An 11,012-nucleotide genomic window follows, 5' to 3' on the forward strand; every position below is an offset into this window, starting at 1 on the left:
CATGTTTTGAGTTGTTGATTGAGATCTTTTCTTGGTCTTGGAGTTGTCTGAGGAGTTGGAGACAGGTAGCAACCTGTTGAGAAGAAAATTTAAAATTTCCCAAGGCTGAGTTAGAAAGACAAAAGAGTCTTAGTTTGGGACTCATGTGCCCCCAAGGACAGAGAGAGAATGAACTAGTTTGGTGGCTCTTACCCCAAAATGATAGAAGGGGAGTGTAGTACTGGGAAAGAAGAGACTAGGTTCACATTTTAGGAAGTGTAGTGTTTGTGGAAAGAACCTATCCCCTCTCCGTATCTCCTGTAATTATGGTAGATGGTGGCACTTGATTGGTTCCCTTCCCCAAAGCCAAGGGAGTGGGATCCCAAAAGAATTGTACATCAAGTTTAGGGATATCTACAAGATGGTAAGATTTCCTTCTTATTCCTCTGCTGGATATCTGCTTTACCACTGGGATTTTGAGCTACCTATAAGCTACAGAATCCTGGAAAGAACATTTTAAGGAGATGATGTGGTGGTATGGCCAGGTGGAAAAGAGCTAGGATTGAACCCCTACCTAAGTTCTCAATTCTGGAGAGGCATGAGAAATAAATCATACCATGCCTATAGGCACTGGAGTTGGAACTGCGGAGGGGGTTTATTGAGATATAGGCTTACCAGAAACTATTAGAGTAGGGCAAAGAGACCTATGAATCACAGGAATGCCTTGTGAGGGTCATCAACTAGGAGTCACATGCAAGATATGGCCCAGTTTTCCAAGGTGCTAGCAAAACCTGAGGGAGCTGCTTGCATGTGAGTCCTTATCAGCAGGCTCTATAGAAATTAAACTTGAGCTTCAGTGGTGATTAGTCACACAGGGACAGCAGTCTTACACTAGGTAGTCTGATAAAGAATTGTTTTTGTGTCCCCATCCTCCAAACTCTCAAATCATCTGAGTAAACACAATGAAGGAGGGTATGATGGTTAATTTTATGTGTCAACTAAACCACAGGATGCAAATATATCTGGTTAAACATTATTTATGGGTGTGTCTGTGAGGGTGTTCTGGAAGAGGTTAGTATTTGAATTGGTGAACTGAGTAAAGCAGATGGCCCTCCGCAATGTGCGTGAGCATCATCTAATCCTGAATAGAACAGAGAAGCAGAGAAAGATTGAATTTGCTCTCTGCCTGAATGCTTGAGCTGTGGCATTGATCTTCTTCTGCCCTTGGTATTCCTGGTTCTCAGGACTTCTAACTAAGACTGGCATCTATACACCAGTTCTCCAGATCTCAGGCCTTGGAACTATACCATTGGCTTCCCTGGCTGTCCAGCTTGCAGACAGCACACTGTGGGACTTCACAGCCTCCATAATTGTGGGAGTCAAGACCTTATAATCAATCAATCAATCTCTCTATCTATAGATATAAATGTAGATAGATAGATATAGAGGATATTGATATAGATCTCCCAGAGGGATGAGGAGTATTCTAAATTACAACTGAGATTTGCATTTTAAAATACCTAGAACCAAATTTTTAACAGTCCAACAGAGACTATTTTAATAAGCAAAAGTGACTAAAAAGTTGGGGAACAGGATTGAGATGTAGTTAAAGAAGCCCATTGCCCAGTAGAAAGAGGGGGAGGGGCTTGACAGAAAGAGCACTACTGAGACAGCTACTGGGAAAAAAACCTGTTGTGTAATTTTGCCTTAACTAGTTATCCCTTAATCGAACCGTGGAGATGTCAGATTAGTATCCCATCAGAGGAAGCTCTTTGCTGAAATCTTTTTGCATGTTGCCATGACATAGCTCACATGTATTTGGCTGGAAATACACCCAGTTGGATTGTAGTTATTATCCTCTTTTTCTCTCATTATCTCCTCCTGTGTGAATTCCAGGCTTGGGAGATGGTGGTCTGAGACCTGGTAGGCTCTGTGGGTGTGGGTATCTCTCTTCCAGCCTAGAGTAGTTCTCTGGGTGTCTTCTTGAGGCTTCATTGCTGCAATCTTACTATAGTTCTTTTTCTCTAAATTTAAGCACTTATTAACAAATTGAAATGAAGTGTTAAGAATATAGGAAATTATGCCTACTCTAACTTCCCTATAAGTTATGGCCATTATAACTGTGATGCCAATAACTTTGAAGAATGGAGAATGGACCCGATGAAATTTTAAGTGTGTTCCTGTAAGAATTTGGAACATTTGGGAGATAATATATTTCATTCAAGAGATCTAGTCTGAAATAATAACATAGCTATAAGGCTAAGATGTCTGAATGTGAAAGCAACAAATATTCAGCACTTCATTATCTATTAGACAGCTTTTCTTTATTTCAGGGGCTGCAGATGATATCTTGAGACACCAGAGACCCATGGCCACTCACTCCTGTTGTTTAAGACTCTGGTGGAAAAGAAGTTCTGTCCTGTATAGTTTCCTAAAGTGATTAATTGAGCTGGACTATGTATGGGCCAAGAGAATTCACTTGACCCTTCTAGCTTCAGATTTTAGCTAGTACCATTCCTACCTTCCCGTAGACTCTGGGATGAACTTAGAGGAATATCAGGAAACTTACATATCAGTGTTCATGAGATGACTTTACCTTGCCTTACTGTTGCTAGTCCCATGTAAATTCCATTGATAATACAATTTTAGCACCTAGCAAGGTCCTAGTGCCCAGTAGACCCTTTTGGTTCAAGGATTGCAACTCACATGGTCACAAGTAACATATATGTGAGTGAAGCCAGCTAAGCAGGAATCTGGTTAAACTGGAGAGCACATGCTCTATCAATATGGGACAGCCTCTGCTTACATCTTGCCAATTATTGTTAGGCGATTCAGGCCCAAGGTTGCCAAATATTCCTTCTCTTTTTCAAGAGATATCAGAAATACAAAAATGTATGTGATTCTCCCCCGCAAAATGAACTGCTAAGTTAAAACTCTGCATTTGTTTTCTCACCTTTTCTCACACTTGCCCAATTCCATTTGACTGACTTGATAACACATTGGCTTCATGACTGTTGTGTGCCTGTGGCTAGCACCTGCAGCATAACATGTAGCTCTTCCAAGTTTCTACTGATGGGTAACAACTCTCCCAAAATTCACTGGTGTAAACTACAACTGATATTTATGCTCACAGATTCTGTGAGTCAGAAATTCAGAAAGTACATATCAGGGACTACTCTTCTCTGCTTCAGGACGTCTGCAGCCTCAGCTACGATGGCTTGGCTGAGGGTACCTGGAAAGGCTGTAAATGACTCAAACAGCTGGATCCTGGAACAACTGAGACTGAGATGGCTTAGGGACTGGTTCATTTGGGACTATCAACCAAAGTTCCCATATGTAGCCTGTCCAACATGGCCATCTCAGGGCTTTTAAAGCAAATCTTCCCTGTAAACAAGGTGGAAGCTATATGGCCTTTTATGATCAAACCTTGGAAGTCACACAGAATCAAATTCTATACTCCACCGGTCAAAATAATCATAAGTCCTCTTCTAAGATTCAAGGGGAGGGACTATAGATTCCAACTTTTGATGGAAGGAGTGCCAAATAATTGGTAGCCATGTTTTAAAACCATCACACACCTTACTGGTATGTGCCTCTTACAGTCCCTTTTTTACCCTCCAGCTAGACAAGGCAGTCTATATGTTAAGTGACACTTGTTTGATTAGAATTATTAAGTACAAAATAATTTTTGAGTAGGACCTAAAATGGAATTTCCACAGCCTTGTTCCAGCAGTATTTTTCCTACCTTAAGGATTTCTAAGAAATTAATTTTTTTTAAAGATTTTATTTATTTATTTGTCAAAGAGAAAGAGAGAGAGCACATAAGCAAAGGAAGCGGCAGGCAGAGCGAGAAGCAGGCTCCCTGCCAAGCAAGGAGCCCAATGCGGGACTCCATCCCAGGACCCTGGGATCATGACCTGAGCCAAAGGCAGACACTTAACCAACTGAGCCACCCAGGCATCCCCTAAGAAATTAATTTTACTAGAAAAAAGTTTAGGATGTTTGTCTACAATTATCCACCTGTGTACTGATTGGGTACTGATGTGCAAAGTCATCAGAAAGGATAGGAAATAGAACAAAATAAACTGTGAGGCCAAAAGAATGGATTAGTAGGCTTATAGAACATTAGATTTTATAGTCATGTTTTCTATGCCTTTGCCTAATCTTGGATTTACAAAGTATGATTTATATTACAGAGTATGATTTGGATATACAGAGTATGATACTGCTAGTATCACTAGGAGTCCTAAGCTTTCACAGATCATGTATTGTTAAAACTAGAACAACCTTGGGGCGCCTGGGTGGCTCAGTCAGTTAAGTGTCTGCTTTCAGCTCAGGTCATGATCCCGGGGTCCTGGGATCGAGCCCTGCATCGGGACTCCCTGCTCAGCAGGGAGTCTGCTTCTCCCTCTCCCTCTGCTCTCTCTCTCTCTCATGCTCTCTCTCTCTCACTCTGCTCTCTATCTCAAATAATTAAATAAAATCTTTAAAAAAAGCTACAACAACCTTAGAATTATTTTCATTCAAGAGGCTATTTTAGAAATTGGGAAACTGAGAAAAATTAAGAGGCTTGCCTAAGTTTATCAAAGAAGATAGTGGCAGAACTAGAAATAGAGCCACCTATGCTTTCTTGGCTAATACTGTTTATTTGTTTGTTTATATATTTGTGTATATACACATACATATCACATACCTTGTAGGTTTATGCATGTTGTATTAAAATTAAAAGAAATATGCTAATATTTTAATTATAACTGCTTTTGGCTTTTGTGGTGATGGGTGATAAGCTATAATAATAAATCTTCTAATTTATGATGATCCACATTTTCCAAATATTCTACAATAAATTAAGAGAATAAGCAAGAAATTATTTTTAAAGTCTAGTAAAACCAATAATTTTTATGTGTTGGTAGTACAGATGATTTTTATATATCTCTAACAAAAGAGTAAACTCTCTGTCACAAACACATGGGCACATCTCTTCCCATTCTCCCTTCCTCCTCCCGCTTTATACCCCTACCCCAGCTTCTGAGTCAGGGGCTACATTTCCCAACATGTATCTGAGACTCAGGCGGTAGTAGCATGACAGTATCTTGTACCATATTTTATACTTAGAAACCTATGCCTAGTGACTTGATGCCCTTGCTCCTCACTCATCCCTTCCCATTTAGTGGTCCTCATCTTTGAGATTAAAGATGCATTTCAGATGCTGGTCATCAGGTGTTGATTACCCCTATCAACTAAATTATCTTCAAGGAAAATGTATCCTTTTGGTAAGTAGAAGAAAAAAATCATTATTTTTCTTTTAAATTCACATTATGAAATAGCATGTACAGAATTATCCCACTTTTTAAAAACATATATAGTGATGAACATAAACAGCACTGGGGGGTGCCTGGGGGGCTCAGGCAGTTAAGCATCTGCCTTCAGCTCAGGTCATGATCCCAGGGTCCTGGGACTGAGTCCCACATTGGGCTACTTGCTCATTGGGGAGCCTGCTTCTCCCTCTGCCTGCTGCTCCCCCTGCTTGTGCTCTCTCTCTCTCTCTGACAAATAAAACCTTTTTTAAAAAAGAAAATAAACAGCATTTATATAAATGCTGATATATGCCAGGCATATATATATATATATATATATATATATATATATATATATTCATTATTGCATTTTATTCTCCCCCAAATCCTACGAGGTAGGTACTAATATTATCCCCCATTTTACAAATAAGAGAATTGCAGGACAACAAGGCTAAGCAACAATAGGAAATGATAGAACAGGAATTCAGATTCATGTAGTGTAGTTCCCAAGTCCATGCTCTTAACCTCTACTCAGTTTCGTTTATTAATAAGTCCCAAATCTATATCTCATTCATTCTTTTATCCATCCATTGTTTAAGCCCTTTTCTGTGCTAAGCACTGCCTGCCCATTTCACATCTCAATCTCACTACCATATTTATCAGTGATTCTTTTTTTTTTTTCAAGACTTTATTTATTTATTTGACAGAGAGAGACACAGAGAGAGAGGGAACACAAGCAGGGGGAGTGGGAGAGGGAGAAGCAGGCTTCCCGCAGAGCAGAGAGGTGGATGCGGGGCTTGATCCCAGGATTCTGGGATCATGACCTGAGCTGAAGGCAGACGCTTAATGACTGAGCCACCCAGGCGCCCCTATTTAGCAGTGATTCTAAGGACATAGGACTTTCCACTTAATAAAAATATAAGAACTATACTTTTAGTTCAACCATAATTTATTGAGCATCTACTATGTGCCAGGCAAGGCCCTGGAGATATAAAAGAGAACACAGCAGATATAGCTTTTATATTCTTTTGGAGCTCATGATTTAATGGGAGGAAACCAGAGGAAGAGTGTAGCAAGTACTGAAGGGGCAGTTGGAGCACTTAAGAGGACTTAATCCATTTGCCAGGGAAGTCTTCCAGGAAGAAGCAATGTGTAGAAGGTCAGTTTCTGGAATGACAGCATGAGGAGCTCTGTGAACCTGCTCTCCAGTGAAACTGGTGAAAATTATAAAAACAAAACAATTTAAAGCCTCTGGAAATGGTCTTAAGGGCATATATCAAATAGAGAAACATGTATTTAAGAAAATCTATTAAAAAATCCGTAAGAAAGTGAGAGTCTGTGGTATTTGAGCCTAGACCTCTCCCTACCTTCTCACTCCCAGGTCGGGGAGACACAAACTGCACTCCTAACCATGAGCCAAGAACATAGAGCATCCTCTTCCTGCAGCTCCCAGCTATGGATCTTTCTTCCTGGGAAGAGGAAGACGTCAGCATTTCTCATCCTGCCCCAATGACTGATATTGTAAGGTTAAGCTCCAAGTGAGTGCATTTGAGAGGTGAGTGCTCTCTCCTTGCAACCAGCCCCCACTGATAGAATGGAGGCTGTCCTGTGAGTGTGACATCACTGAGAATACCGGGGCCCTATTCCCTCTTGGCGTGGCTCATAAGGTATGGTTTCGCACTCTGAGAAGCAAGCTGAGAGGACCTCAGGCTGCTGTTTCCTCCCTGCCTCCACTGAGATATTAGCTCCTGAAGCACGAGTATCACTCTGAGAGAAGAGTGCCATTGTCCTCACCCCCAGATCCAGAATCCAGGCTCAGAGATTTTGCTTGGGAAAAGAAGAAAGCCATAAAGCATATAGGTTCAAACATTTCCTGATGAAACTTACTTAATTTTCAACAGACCATGGAGAAGTTCAAGCCACAAGTTGCTCTAAAAACAGTGATGGTTGTGGTGGAGGCAACTGGGAAGTGACTAATATATTCAATGAAAATACAAGTTAACTGTAGGATGGCTAGATTGTTTTAAAGATCCAGGGAAGGAGATGGTTGGGAGGACTCCTCCTCCCTGAGTTGGAACAAATATCAAGCACTGACCTTTGGAACAGCCCAAATTTGATTGAATTAGTCTGCAGAACAATTGATGCCCAAGGGCATTATTGAAAATAATAGATTAGGGGCGCCTGGGTGGCTCAGTCATTAAGCGTCTGCCTTCGGCTCAGGTCAGGATCCCAGGGTCCTAGGATCGAGCCCTGCATCGGGCTCCCTGCTCTGCGGGAAGCCTGCTTCTCCCTCTCCCACTCCCCCTGCCTGTGTTCCCTCTCTCGCTGTGTCTCTCTCTGTCAAATAAATAAATAAAATCTTAAAAAAAAGAAAAGAAAATAATAGATTAGTCAGTCAGCAATTAGAGGAGCCTAACATTTGGGTATGGTCAGGGCTGTGGACTTCATAAGTGCTCCTCAGTTCCCCACCCCACACTTACTTAGGTGAGACAGGCTGGCTAGAGGGGGTTGGAGTTGGATATTTCCCTTCCTCCCCGTCAGCTGGTCTCTGATAAAATTCTAGTAGGTTAGGCTTGGTGAAATTTGCTCTTGAGTGAAAGCCTTCTTAAGAAGACTAGAATGTTCCATATGTATTTAAAAACAGCTATTTTCCCCTCCCTCGGCCACAAACACAAGGGGATTTTCTAGAGTATTCACTGTGAGAACCTCATAGGGCTCCTGGAGGTAAAACTCATAAAAGTGGGGGAACACCACCTAAGACTGGGCTTATCTGGAATTTTAATTCTCAGATTTGTCCCCCATTGAACTTCTGGCAATTTATCAATTGTAGTTTAGGTTTTTCTACCTCAGTACTGGTTTCCTGGAGAAGTTTCTGTTTATGGATTTTGCTCCAGCAAATTATGATTCTCCATATCTGCCTGTCTGTCTCTCCTTTTTTGGGACAATGATTTGCTTGGTGGCCTCAATTCTCTAATGGATCTTAAAACAGTTGTTGATTTTCAGTTTGTTCAGTGTTTTACTTGTTGTTAGGATGGAGCAATGGCTTCCAAGTTCTTCCCATGCCAGACCAAAAGCCAGAAGCAAGAGGGACATTTTATAATGATAAGAGTCAGTCCATAAGGAATATATAAGAATTATAAGCACCAAAATACATGAAGCAAAAACTGGCAAAAATGAAGGGAGAAATAGATAATTCAACAGTAATAGTTGGGAGACTTTAATACCCCCTTTTAATAGTAAATAGACCAAATGGGAAGGAGATCAACCAGGAAATAAAAGACCCGAGGACACTATGTACTAACTAGACCTAATAAATATGTAGAATATCCCACCCAACAACAGCAAAAGGCACATTCTTTTAAGTACACATGGAATATTATCATGGTAGACCATGTGATAGTCCATAAAACAAACCACAGATAAGTTTAAGGGTTAGAAATAATACAAGATATGTTCTTTGACCACAGTGGAATATTTCATATCAATAACAGAAAAAAAAATTTGGAAACTCATGAATATCTGGAAATTAAGCAAAACACTCTTAAATGGATGGCGCATCAAAGAACAAATCAAAAAGGAAATCCTTTTTGGCAGGCAGAAAATACTTTGAAATGAATGAAAATGAAACACAACATAGGACATACTAAAACTTATGGAATGGAACTTTGGTATCTTAAGATACAATATACCAAAACTTATAGGATGGAGCTAAACCTATGCTTAGAGGGAAATATATAGCTGCAAATGTTGATATTAAAAAAGAAGAAAGATCTCAAATCAATATCCTAACCTTCCACCTTAAAACACTGGACAAAAAAGTGAACTAAACATAAAGCAAGCAGAAGATAGGATAATAATAAGTAGAGCATAAATTAATAAGATGGAAAATGGAAAGAGTAGAGAAAACCAGTGAAACCAAAGCTGGTTCTTCGAAAAGGTCAACAGTATTGACAAATCTTTAGCTAGATTGATGGGGAGGGGAAAGTGAAAGAGAGGGAACTCAATTTATTAGAATCAGAAATGAAAGAAGGGGTCATTACTACTGACCTTATAGATATGAAAAAGGATTATAAAGGAATAATATGAAATATTGTATAGCATTACATTAGATAACTTAGGTGAAATGGACAAATTACCCGAAAAGCACAAACTGCCAAAACTATATCAAGAAAAAAATAGACAATCTGAAAAGACCTATAACAAGTGAAAAGATCGAATTAATAGTAGTAGTAGTAGTAGTAATAAAACTGCCCACAAAGAAAAGCGTAAGCCCACATGGCTTCACTGCTGAATTCTACCAAACATTTAAAGAAGAATCTTTCACAGACTCTTCCAAGAAAACAGAAAATGAGAGAATACTCCTCTCATTTTATGAGACCAGTATTACCCTAATACCAAAACCAAACAAAGATATTGCAAGAAAAAACTATAGACCAGAATCTATTATAAACATGGATGCAAAAATCTCCAACAAAATACTAGGAAAACAAACCTGGCAACATATAAAAACAATTATACATCATGACTATGCAGGATTTCTCCCAGAATGCAAGGTTGGTTTAACATCCCCAAATCAGGAACTTCCTCAACATGATAAAGGGCATTACCAAAAAAAACCCAGCTGACATCACACTTAGTGCTGAAATACTGGATGCCTTACCCCTAGGATCAGGAACGAGACAAAGATGTGTGTTCTCACCACTTCTTTTCAACATTGCACTGAAGGTTCTAGCCAGGGCAATTAGGCAAGAAAGAGAAATAAAAGGCATCCAGATTGAAAAATAAGAAGTAGAACTATATTTATAGATGACATGATCTTGTATATAGAAAGTTTTATGGGATCCACTGATACACTAATAGAACAATTTCAGCATGGTTACAGGATGCAAGCAATATACAAAACTCAACTGCATTTCTATACACTTGTAATGAACAATCTGAAAATGAAACTAAGATAGCAGTTCTATTTATAATAGCATCAAAAGAATAAAACATTTAGAAATAAATTTGATAAGGGAAGTACAAAATTCATACTCTGAATACTGCAAAATATTATTGAAAGAAATTAATGCAGATGGGGCACCTGGCTGGCTCAGTAGGAAGAGCATGTGGCTCTTGATCTTGGGGTTGGGAGTTTGAGCCCCATATTGGGTGTAGATATTACTAAAGAAAATAAAAATAAAATAAACCTTGGGATGTCTGACTGGCTCAGTCAGTAGAGCATGCAACTCTTGATCTCAGGGTCATGAGTTCAAGCCCCACATTGGTCATAGAGCTTACATTAAAAAAAAAAGAAGCAATTAAATGGAAAAAAGAATCTCATGTTCACGAATTGAGAAATTTAATATGTTAAAATGGCAATAATCCCCAAATTGATCTACAGATTCAGCGTAATCCCTTTCAGAATCCCATCTGATTTCTTTGTAGAAATTGATGGAATGATTCTAAAATTCGTATGGCATTGCAAGGGACTCTAAATAGCCAAAACAATCTTGGAAAAGAATAAAGTACATCAACTCACATTTCCTGGTTTTTTGTTTTTTGTTTTTTTTTTTTAAAGATTTTATTTATTTATTTGACAGAGAAAGACACAGCGAGAGAGGGAACACAAACGGGGAGTGGGAGAGGGAGAAGCAGACTCCCTGCCGAGCAGGGAGCCCGATGCGGGACTCGATCCCGGGACTCCAGGATCATGACCTGAGCCGAAGGCAGTCGCTTAACCAACTGAGCCACCCA

The sequence above is a fragment of the Leptonychotes weddellii genome, chromosome X (genome assembly GCF_054177405.1).
Source record: "Leptonychotes weddellii isolate Sample4059 chromosome X, ASM5417740v2, whole genome shotgun sequence".
Classification (NCBI taxonomy): domain Eukaryota; kingdom Metazoa; phylum Chordata; class Mammalia; order Carnivora; family Phocidae; genus Leptonychotes; species Leptonychotes weddellii.